This window comes from Sparus aurata, chromosome 19, assembly GCF_900880675.1.
Source record: "Sparus aurata chromosome 19, fSpaAur1.1, whole genome shotgun sequence".
In the NCBI taxonomy this organism is placed as follows: Eukaryota; Metazoa; Chordata; class Actinopteri; order Spariformes; family Sparidae; genus Sparus; species Sparus aurata.
The window spans coordinates 8,659,869-8,672,331 of NC_044205.1; the positions used below are offsets into that span (position 1 = coordinate 8,659,869).

The 12,463-nt window shown below is 40.9% G+C and overlaps 1 protein-coding gene across 1 annotated transcript in view; it reads left to right on the forward strand.

Moving 5' to 3' along the window:
- Positions 1–1,999: 1,999 nt before the first annotated feature.
- odad2 (outer dynein arm docking complex subunit 2) overlaps positions 2,000–12,463 on the forward strand; it is a 204,766-nt gene continuing 194,302 nt past the window's right edge. The window contains exon 1 of the mRNA XM_030398319.1: positions 2,000–2,229. The gene's annotated coding sequence lies outside the window, so the exon portion shown is untranslated. The remainder of the gene's footprint in view (positions 2,230–12,463) is intronic.

The window sequence follows — 12,463 nt, forward strand, 5'->3', positions numbered from 1 at the left end:
TAGAATAAAATAATTAAAAATATACGCTCGGGTGTCAGGAATATTGTTATGCGAATGGCGCTTCCATGAAATTGGGTATTGTGGAAATACACATCACCAACGGTTGACAAATGTGGATTTAGAACAGACCTGGCAACTTTGACTGCAACCCCTATGTGCAACCCCCATTCTCCACCTCCCCCTTCCGATGGCAACATCCGGGACACACTGGAGTCGACCAGTCTCAAGAACTTGTCAACCCCGTTGTTGGTCTTGTAGCATAGGATAATTAGTCATTTGCTACCAACATTATTAACTATTAGAATCATTCATGTAGGTAATCCATTTGCAATCGGTGATTACCGATATCATGTTTTAATAGACCATTACAGACCTAAATGGAGCAGTGACTTGTTCTCTGCTGACATCTAGTGGTTATACTTTATCATCGCATGGAAGGGTTTATCTCGATAACACAATAAAAATAAATCCCTGCAATTACTCCCATGATATTTCCCGAAAAGTTTTTAATTTTTGGCGTGAAAACCATTTAATTAGATAGCATTCAAAATAAAAGTTGTAGTTATTTTCTTAAGGGCACAATTGTTACATTAACAATGGCACCAGGTTGTCTTGACATTGTATTTAATCACAGTATTCAATGTTTAAACTGAAAAAAAGCTCTGCACACAGCTTTCAAAGGCAACAGTAATATTGTAGCAAAAACATATCAATGTAACATAAAATATAAATATCTAAGACGAAGCAATACGGTGAAACAATAAAAACAACAACTATGTAGGCTACAAATCCCTTTGGGAGTATAATGATCATGTATATGCAGGCCTTTGAAATGAAACTGCTTGTGCATACGGAGCACTCTCGTCACATTTAATGGCTTTGACCAGGTTGTGTGTGTTGTGTTAATGGTGAAGAGTGAGTAGCTGTCAGAAGAGGGCTGCTCGGTCCTATTGTTCCCAGACAATATATCCCACATTATATCCCAGGATGAGGACAAAGGAAGCTGCGGTTCAGCTTTTTTGGCACACAGCACATTTTACCGCGGGGACAAGGGGGCACAAAAGGGGGTGCTTCAATTGTCAATACAATTCTGGAACTTGTTCACACACAGAGAAAATGCATGGACACATGCACGCACACATTCACAGACTTTTAAAATGTTTAATCTTGCAGTAAAGTAAAATGCTTTCTGTCTTAAGGTGTCTAACTTGTTTACTACTTTTAATGAAGTCCATATGTGTGGGGTGTCTTGAGATGAGTGGTTAGTAGGATTACACACGACTGACTGTAATTGAAGGTAAACACTGGTGTTAGCTATTTTAAGACTAATTCCTTTATTTATGTTGGCAGAAACACCCATACACTGCCTTTTGACTACTTGTTGCTCTCTGTCTCACATGACCTGTAGGGGGTGCTATCAAACCACTTTTATATCTCTAAGTATTAAAGCAACAAAACAAAACCAAAGCAAACACTTGCTGTACTTGACCACTCATTTATTTAATTCCGAGTTAATATTATGCAATTATAAAAAAAATGTTATATGAAAATATAAAAAAATATGGCAAACGATGCCAATGATTTTACAAGTTAAGAGCAGAAACGGTAGAAAAGGATGGACTTCCAGATCGAATAGAATCTGGAAAATTTATTTTAAAAAAAAAAAGCAAACAGGCAATCGTTTAGATTAAACAGATTCAAAATCACCACCCTTTTCCATCTGTAAATAGCCGTTTCCTGTGAATATTTTTGTGTCTATTTACACTATTTCTAAGAGATTTAGCTGATGATTGACAGTGCTAAAAGCCAATGGAGACACAGAGTGAACCACTGAGCACGCCCTTATAGCAATACTGACCAGTGAACGAAAAGATTTGGGCGGGGCTCTGTGCGAAAGCGGCCCGGCTAGGTGCTGATCTCAGAACAGCGTCGTGATGCCACATATCCATTCGCCAACGTTGCGTGTAAATAAACAAACCGTTTCCAAATCAGCGCCTTGGGAGCACACTTTATCGGTCTTGGAGAGTGGCACAGCCGAGGCGTAACATTTTAAAAAGCTGGTGTTCAGTAGCCGCAGAGAGGGGCACAAGTTTAGGAGGTTCCAAGGAGCAAGTCACGGTCTCGGAAGAGGAAAATAAATAATCAGCAACGTTTGGTTTTCGAAGGAACCACTGGAGTAGCTGCACTGTGGCCAACGAGAAATCGTTCAACTCCGACCTCCGATGCAAAGTGAGTACCAACACATATCTAGTATCTAACACCAGCTAATGACTTGTCTTCACACTGCCAAGCCGATGAAAACAAACATGCAATTATATGGGAAGCAAAAAAAAAAGTATCATTATGGCTTTATCCATAACACAGAGAACACAGGCTAGCTGAAATACAACTACATATGATCACAGGCAATGTTAATTGACTTTGCGTAGTACTCAGGGACTGTGAAGTAACTTAAAAACGAACTAACGTTACTGTTGCTGTTAACCTATAAGTTAGCTAGGTGCATCATCTGATACATAAGATTTTAAAAAGTAACCTGTTGGGAACCAATTTGCTAAAACCTGCTAAACTGCTTTCGCTCTCTTAGAATTTAAGCACACCTAAATGTGCAATTAGTCACTCATAAGAGTCACTGTTCCAGTTTGTTTCAATTAAACTTCTCTTGTTTCCGTGGGAAAGTGAATGCCGCTTCAGTGCTGCGCTACCACAATGTCTGGTAATTGCAAGATATCTGTTTTATAAGTTAACAGTGACAACAAGTACAAAAGCTAGCACTACTAGCTAGAATCACTTATTACCGCACAGCTAAGCATGGAGCACAACTACAAAAAAAAACAAAAAACAGAAGTCTTAGTATGCATTAACACACCCTGTAACAAGAATGACACTTTCCTCGTGACAAAACCACCAACTTCCACAAAAACGCACACAAACACACCCACACCCTAAACGCACCGGAGTTCCTACTTCCCCGGAAGTACTGTGTGACATGTAACATGGCCGCGGGGAATACTGAGGCTTTGTGCCCCGCTAAGTCAAGTGTGGTGACAACGGAGCTTGACACTGGCTGACAGCGCCAATGGGCCCACTGGGAGACTCAGCACTTGGCCAGCTTCCATTGAATCCCTACTCAGCCATTTGTGCTGCATACTTTCAAATGTGTGTCTTGTCCACCCAATGTTGCATGACAACATGTGTTTGGGTCTTGCACCATTCTCCCATAACAATTGTTGCTTGAGGCCATGCCATGATATGCATGGGCCCATGTCACGAGATGCACTTAACATCCCATGTATTTTTATGATAATTTAATGTTATCTATAAAAAGCCCAGAATAGCTATATATTTTTTCATGTGGTTGAATTCAGAAATATGTCTGCAGTGTTTTCTTGAAAATGGAAATGCAATTATTTTGCATTCCATTGATGCAAATTGTTCCCCATAGCATACTTGTGAATGCACACATGGCCATCAGTCAGCGGAAGTGCAATTCTTGCTGGAAAAAAAGTGTTGAATAGCTTGTGCAGCCTAACTCATGTCAGAGGAGCGTCCTCACAGGGGAAATGAATCATTAAACTATGTTTTCTGCTTTCAGAAAATTTACTTAAGATTGGTGTCTGACAACGTAGATACAGCTGTTTCATTAATTTGAAACCATTCTGCTCACTTGCTTGGATGGAGGATGTGTCTTGGCCCGGAGAAGACGCCATTACATTTTGGTGTAGATCATGATGGATCCAGAAATTGCTCTCGCTTCTTTTTGAAATTGTGAGAAAGCATGTTTTTCCACATTTTCATTCATTTCTTCAGAAACTTTAAATGGATATTAATAAAAAAAACAAAACAAAATTCAGGTATATTTAGGTGGCTGGTATCTATGAGTACATTCCAATGTGCATCCTAGATCTGGTTAGCCTAAATTATGGTTTAGCAGATATTGTTGGTTCACATTGGATTAGGCTTGATTGAATTAAGGGGACTGTTGGGCCTCAGTGGAGGTTTGCACTCTACTGTGTGCCATTATAGTTATTGTTGTTTCTTGTTGGTCTCCTCATCACTGCCTATGTTTACATGTACTTTGCATATCTTTTGTCTATGTGCTTATGAGGATAAAGAAGGCTACCCTCTGTTCTATAAAAGCATCTTTTCTTGTATTGAATATCTACAATTGGCAGGTCTTATTTGACAGATTATGTCAATACCTTTATGCAAAAGAGCAAAATGCTCTATAAAAGATAAAGTATGTTTTACGTTTTACTAGAAAAAATAAATGAACTTTTAAAGAGTAAGAACTGTTCTTTTTTTTGTGGGCAAAATAATGCTCAGTCAGCTGTTAGCCCAGTCAGCTGTTAGCTCCGTTAGCTGGGATCTCATGCTGTAGGGCTTCAAAAAAGTGGTGTCTGGTCCCTCTTCCCCCTACAGGATGATGTAGACATTGTACTTATTGCAAACAGACAATCCCAAATGATGAATTAAACTGACTGCTACTTACTACAACGATAGTTTTTTCACTCTCCACAGTGTGTCAGCACAGTCAGTGGCAGTACCGGTCCATCTATCCCCTCAGTCACAAACGGCTTGCTGGCAGGACCTCACAAATATATTGTACTGGTGACACCAGGAGAGAACAGAAGATCTTTATTAATATTGACAGGAGGGGAGCTAGTGAGCAACCAGTGAGTCTGTGCATAATGAAACTGTCTTGTGTGTTTATCTGAAAAAAGCTTCTTCTGATTGGGGTTTTATAGAGACCGACATTCAAACTTTTTACAAGGTATATCGGACGATAACGATTGGTGTCCACCCTTACAAGCACAGCAGGCTAACGGTTCAAAGCTGTTGCACATATGGACTAACAACAACATGATAATAAAGTAAAGAAACAACAGCTTAAGTGATCGCTATCAGCTGAAACTGCGCAACTGTCGTATCCTGATTAGTGTGCATGTAATCGTAGTCACTGTTATGGTTGTCTGGCTGTGAGAAAAAGGAAAAGACAGTTAGAGGATGACCTTTTCTCTTGTATTTGAGTTCCACTGAAGAATCTCTAGAGAGCCACATTTCTCTGTGTAACTCGGAAACCTCACCGGTTGGTCTGCAGTTTTGGCCAGACCCCGTGCTCTCTCTGGGAATAACCTAGTTCTTCTTCTTGCCTAAAAAGCTGGGAGACCTCTGGTCTGTACCAGCTGGGCAGGGAGAGTCTCTCAGGAGATTTGATATTTTAGTACATTTCATTATTCTGGCTTGTGTTTATGAGGTCAACCGCTTTCCTTCGAGACAAGTGTGCGATGGCTTCATTATGCCCTTGCTTTTTTGGTAAATGGGCTCACAGGCTCTTTAATGAAGGGCATCCTATAAAGGAAAAGTGTTGGTAAGAGCTGCGAGGATTTCCCCCGAGGTAATGTCTGGCCTGTGTGAGTGCCTGTGACGTGAAAACAGATGTTTGATTCATGATTATTTGTGACCACAGTGGCAGTAGAGGTCAGGGTGGGGTCGGCCGCAGCATCACAGATGAGGTCCAGCGTAGGAGGCTTTTCCCTGTGTTGGCTGTCTGAACAGGTGTCCGAGCTGCAGCTCTGCATAGCTCGCATTCCCAGGGTTTTGTTCCTGGCGTTGAGGGTCACCCGAGTAGGGGGGAGGGAGGTGTGGGAACCAAGAATGCAGTGCGCCCAAGGCTCAACTCCCAGAATTCATCTGAGCAACCTGCTGATTGAGACAAACGCTTCCTTGTCATTACAACAGTGCAGCTTGTTGAGAAACCTGTCAGCAGCCCATTGCGTTGTTCTTGGGGGAGACAAAGCCAACAGTTGGCCTCCATAACTGCTTGTCAGCAGCAAGGCTATTTTCTTGGGGCTTAAGGGTGGGTAGGATACAGTGGTTTAAGACTCTTAATCCAAGCATTAGTTTGGATCACTATCAGCTCACTAAGAATAACAGGAAATTGCCTTGTCTGAGGTTGAGGTGTTGTCATTTTAAACCTCATCCTTCACCTTTTCTTCACACCTGTTCTCTAAAACACCTCTTACTGCATTAACTGGAATGTAACTCTAGAGATAAAGTGGAAGATTAATGCAGCCATGAAAACAGAGGCTTTCGGATAGTTGTGGCGAGTTCTCTGCTTCTTTATCGGACACTGATTGATTTCTCAGCTCAGGTCTCCAAGCGCTGCCTCTTGACATTTTGAAGCTGACCAATTTTATCAACTATTTCGAAATATGGCAACATATGAAATATGAAGACGAGTATGCTTTTCATTTTTCATCATTTTTATAGTGCATATGAACTGTATTTGTCTGAGGTCTGAAATGTCACGAATACACTTGGGCAAAGTGTTTCCATTTATGCTGTTAATTTGACAATAGGACTGGTTATAGATATATTGATAATATTATATAATTATCTTGATATAAGACTGTATATTCAGGGGTTTCCCTTGATTTTTTTTTTTTTGAGAAAGAGGTGGCAAAAGGTTGAGAATGCGCGTGGCATGCATGGCAAACAGTTTAGACACAGTAAAAGACATTGACAGTGTATTAAACTTCCCCGTATTGAGTATCTTATATATTTTAATTCTGGAAATTAACTTTCAAGTTATTGTGTTATTTTAGACATCAGTGACATCACAACTGTGTTTATTTCTAGGGCTGTGTTAGCCTTTCGAGCAGAAAGCACAGAAGCACAGGGGAGATGTTTGTTTTCTTCCAGGGCCCAAGACTTTACTTTGTCTTGAGAAACTGAAGCATTTATTAACACACTGTATAATAGGTTAACACACTGTAACCTATAGATGCCTTGCAGTTATGTGACATCCAACGATATCTGTTGTTGTTGTGGCCATGTTGGGTATCATACGGTAGCTACAAAATGCTAGTGATGGATTTAGCAGCTTACAGCATATAGATGACAAGAAATGTGTCTGCCCGTCCAACCATCCATTAACCCACTTAAACATCTGTCCTTCCTGGTCTTCCCCCTTCGTTTTCATGTATTTTGTCTTTCCTTTATTCTGTTACTTTCCAACCACCTATTTTTTTCCCTCACTCCATGCATCCATCCATCTATTCATCTATCCATCCTGCTGTCCATGCATAATCACCCACTTTCTTCATGGTATCACTAATCTCTGTTGCAATTCCGCAGTGGACTTGTGAGCCTCTTGCTGCACTGCTGATCCCAGACGGAGAGATTAAAATGCTGCACTTGGCGGGGGTCTGGCAGGGTCACAGTTGGTGAGCATCACCAGTAGTGGTGCTGTGTTGTTTTGTCCCTGCTTGGCCTACAGAGGTGTAGGGCTTCTCTCAGCACACCCCAAGCCTCTGCGTTGTTGCACAGGAATGAGTCCTCCCAGCAGATGCCAGCCATCAGACACCTGTGTTGGCTCGGTGTAGTCCAGCTCCAGTGTTGTGCTCACCATCTAGGCATGCTTCCCTCCTGTCTCACTGCAGACTGTCTTTTGCTGGAGAAAGCAGAGAGGCTAAGTGAATGGCAGAGGCATTAATGAAAGTACTGTGTGTCCTGAATGCTCAGGGACAGGGTTTAGCTATAATGTGTTACTGTACATAGGCCTACACACAAGTGGCTGGAAAGTGCTGTGGTTTGTTATAGGACACTTTCATTCCTATCTCATACGCTACTAAGAAGAGCAAAACCCCTAGTTGGAAAGTACTGTGGTCTTCTTATTTTCTACATCTCGATAGTTGGCATTTAAAGCTTTGGGCTAATAGGAACTTGAACCACAAGCTAATTGGATTACTACACAAAATGGTAGGAGTAGAGTGGTTAGGAATAATTTTATAAATTAGATGATTGTAGGCTTTTGTAAGCCCATTGTTCTATGACAGCCTGTAACCAATTTGTCACTAGTCAATGAAGGCTATAGTCTTACATAGCAAAGCAGTGTGCTCACTTGACTGATGTCAAGCTTATTTGTCAAATGTTGTTTTATTTATGAGGGTTTTCCATATATGGCCCCTGCCTAACATTACTACGCCTATTCCCCTTATGGCTGCCCTGTGAATAATTCAACATAGTTGAAGTGAATAGAACCAAAATAGGCCAAATTGTGTACTTGTTTGTGGCTCTGTCCAGTAAATCACGGCAAGCAAAGATTATTTGTGAAGTTGTAGTAAGTATCCATGTAAGTATTGTAGAGTCAGGGAGTGAATGTCAAGGATACAACACATGCACTAAATTTGAAGAAAAGGCACTGGATATAAGGTATTACCTTCCATTTTTTCCACTTGACCTCACATCTCCAAGCTTGCACCATCAGCATGAGAGGATCTATGTCACGGTGCTATATTAATGGACTATTAGTTTGCACTATTCATGTAGCCTGTGTTGATATTTGGAGTGCTTTGGGAGCTATGTAACCTTATGCCGGTCCTGTGACATGGTTTCCTTCCTTGCCTTGATCTCTAAAGATGACAGCGACAGTAACTTGACCATGTGGCATAAGAAACTGACACTGTACTCTAAGGGTAATGAGAACGCAGCTATGTTTTTACACACTTTACATGCTGATGTCATCGCCACCTGCTCTTTGCTTGTTGCTGTGAATGAGCTAACACAGAAACGTGAGTTTTTCTCTACCTACGGTAAAAAAAAAAAATGTTGACTGTTGAATGTTGACCATTACAGCTTTATTTGTAATGGTCACAGGTTATAAAAGGTAAGGTCATCTTAAATGTTACATGACAAGAGGATATTTGAACTTAATGCTGGATGTAGTTTTGCTTGCTATATCCAGGGAGATGGCCTTCTTCTTTCCTCTGCGGCCTTGTGCATAGTTTTCTCTAAGGAATCAGCACAAGTATGTAATGTCATCGTTGAAATCAAACGTGATTAGGAGAAAAACACAGATGATCCAGTGTTGCTTACATCGCTGATCAGATTCTCCCTGTAAATCTAACGTAATTTACCCACATTTAGTCCATGTATGGCTGCATTCAGTTAAGCCAAATTAAATTTTATTTCTGACATGGCTGCAGTATAGCTATTGACTTGATGTCAAGTAGGAGAAAGAAGAGTGAAGTGGGGGAGAGTGATGGTGGCGATGGGTGGGGTCATTTAGAGGTCCCTTTAGAAAAATGCAGATTAGCCCAAGAAGGTTCTCTTAAGCTGCCTGTTTTCCCCCGGCTAAGATCCCACTTTGTGTGCGTGGCGTCTCGAGTAGTGTCAGCTGTAGGTCTGTAAACTTGTTGCTGTGTATCCTGGCTGCCACCTCCTTCTGGCTACAGGCCCCCCGAGGGTGAATTTTCATTTGCTTGTTAGCATCTCTGCTGATCAGCAAAAAGGAGGTCTGTGTGTGTTTGTGTGTGTATGTGTGTGTGTGTGCTTTTGTCTCTGAACTTGAAAGCATGTTCTCAATCGTCTTTGTGTGTGTATGTTTGTGTGTATGTTGGACAGGCATTCATTCTTCTTTACCCCACTTGGCACAGTCTCTTTCTATTACTTTGCTGCTCATTGACAACAATTTGACTGTGAATACCCCTTTACAACAGCCTCTTAGAACTATGAACTCAACTTCCCTCATTCATGACTCCGATTGTAACGATTCGATTTGGATGATGACAGACAAGGGGATAGGATTATGTGTTATCTAACCAATAGGGCTTGTGTGTGCTATACTCTGTGGCGTGTATATAATATTACTTTTGTTTCGAAATTGATCAATTACCCCAAGCCATCCATTACTTAAATGTCCACTAACAGAAGGGAATTATCAAAGTAATTTATGTTAAGTCTAGGCATATTTTACAAACATCACAAGTGAAAGAATCCCTTTTCACCCAAAAGTTCCGCAACATCCCTGCAACGAAGGCTCGCCTTTATGTTGCCTTTTGATTGTTCACGCTCAACCAAGCAGCCCTGGCATAAAGCTTCTCCAGTGGGTCATTTCATCAGCATGCCAGCATTGTGGAGCCAAAAGAGGCGCAATGGCACACATACTCATGATGCTGAGATATGTGTGTTTTTATTTTTTAGTATTTCAGCCCTGTTTCCACCTGTAATCTTGTAACCTTATAATCATATGGATGCAGTTACACTGTGTTGTTATCGAGAGCCTGACCCTCCAGTCATTGTGGGAGGTGACAAAGCTACGTTTTTTGCTCTAAATTACGTCACATAATTGCCATCAGTAAATAGCAGATCCTGTCTGGCTCTCACTCCCAGAGGGGGATGCTGGTACAAGTCATAGCTAGAGCTATGTTTTTGATTGATATCAGAGGCTATATAGTGATCATGCAGTAGTGTGTGTACAATAATGGTAGCTTAACCATGAAGCAGTTGGTGAGTCATTTCAGATTTGAATAGAATTTGAATAGATGGACTTGGGTGGAGTTGGGCTTTGTTTTGCAGGTTCACTGGGTTGCAGATTTGTTTATGGTGAATAGTGCAATGTGTTAGGGGACTACAGCTTGTATACAATTCAATTCAATCTTTATTAGGGACACATCTCATGAGAGGTCCATAGCACAATAAAAATACATTAAATAGAATAAAATACTTATACGCACATACATGTACATACATATCCCCCCTCCTGCACACGCGCGCGCACACACATACACACATCATATATTTACATACATGCTTGAACGCCAGTGGTTCCACATTCTAGACGAGAACCTGGTAGAGCTCTGTTCAGAGCTAATTAAGGCTAAAATAATACAATTTACAGAGTCAGATACCCTACACATATATCTATATATAAGATTCCTTATTACAGCAGAGCAAGTGGGTACACCAACATTAGCAAACATTTGGCTAGCACTGCAGCTTCTAGGAGCTTTTAACAGCAACCTCATACTGTCATTGTAGGCCACTGTAATTCTCCGCATGCTGCCTTTTTTATAGCACCGCCACAGGTGAGCAGTGTATAAAGGGGTACAAAAAGCTTTAAACAGGGAGGTCTTCACAGGCACTGAACACATACTGAATTTACGCGCCAACGTGTTTGCTTGTGCATACAGCTTTCGGCATTGTCTGTAAATGTCCTTGTCATCTGATAGATCATCGGTTATGTAATGGCCTAAATATTTTGCCTCATTACACACTTTAAGGGCAATGTCAGACAGGAAGAAGTCAGGAAATACAAATTTTCTGTCTTCTCTGCTTCTGACAATCATAATATGACTCTTTTACATTATATTTGATGTCAAAATCTATCCCATATTGTGAGCATATCCTCAATAGCTGTTGAAGACCAGCACTATATGGACATAGAATCACTAAATCATCTGCATACATAAGGTGGTTAATGAGAGAGTTACCAACTAAGCACCCTGTTCCACATTCTATACACATATAGATTGACATGTTACTGGATAAGTTAAAACATGCAGAAGATATGGTTTGTCTCCATTTCATAAGTGTTTCAATTAGTCAAACTGAGGAGATGTACAATAAAATATATTAAACACCAACAACTTTTGAAATGATCAGCTATCAGTGTTTAGTGAAATGGGTCAAATCCATGCCGTAATAACTACTGAAATGTCACCAATTTCTAAGTTCTCCTTCAGACCCACCCACAGTTGGTTACTATAATGGCTCTAGTGATACTTTCTCTGGCCACCGGTTTCCTCTCTTACTTCCGAGGTCGTTGGCACCAGATGGAAACAAAGCAGCTTTTTCTTTGTCCGTTCTGAAGTCGTCCCTTCAACGGCTGGATGCTAATCTGACCGACCATTAGTAGATTCTGTCATGGTCAGGGAAAGACAGATACAGAGAGAAAAGACTGAGACAGATAGCAAAGGAGGGATGGGGAGGGGTGGCATGGAGGGTGATGACTGAAGCGTTTGGCATCCAGCGAACAGAGAAGTATTGTGTGCCAGTGGGCCACTGTGGAACAGACTGCTTCTTTACAGGATGGAGCAGGTATTGGAGCTACAAAAAGTTGTAGGGGGAGATCTGCTAGGGATACATGCACCAACCATCCACCTGAGAACAGAATACCCCGTACCAATGGGCCACAAATTAAGATTTACAGGCAAAGGATATTAACAAATATACAATGTTTAAAAAGTCAGCCCCAAGTTCCTAGCATGTGGGCCATGTTATTTATATGCCTGTTTGGTGCCCGGTACTTTTAATTTGGTTTACCTTTTCCAACAGAAAACTACAGAAATCTTGGTGCACTTGTCATCATTAAGGTAGGTTAGTACAACAATACTAGTCATAATGGCAATTAAGGTTATGGATTTAAACACAGTGTAAGAATAATAAAGATAATTCCTTCAGAAAGATAACATAATTTAATTGATGCACTGTGTTCCAATCATGAGCATTTTTTTAGGCCATGACTACCAAATATCAAGTTAGAATTTAATCTCTAAATGGGGGGGAATGATTTCACCTTTGATTTCGAAGTTCTTGAGCGTGGCGTCATTTCGATTGATGTCAGATTTACAATCGAGTTAGTGACACCCACACTAACCAAGAGTTTTCACTGACTAAA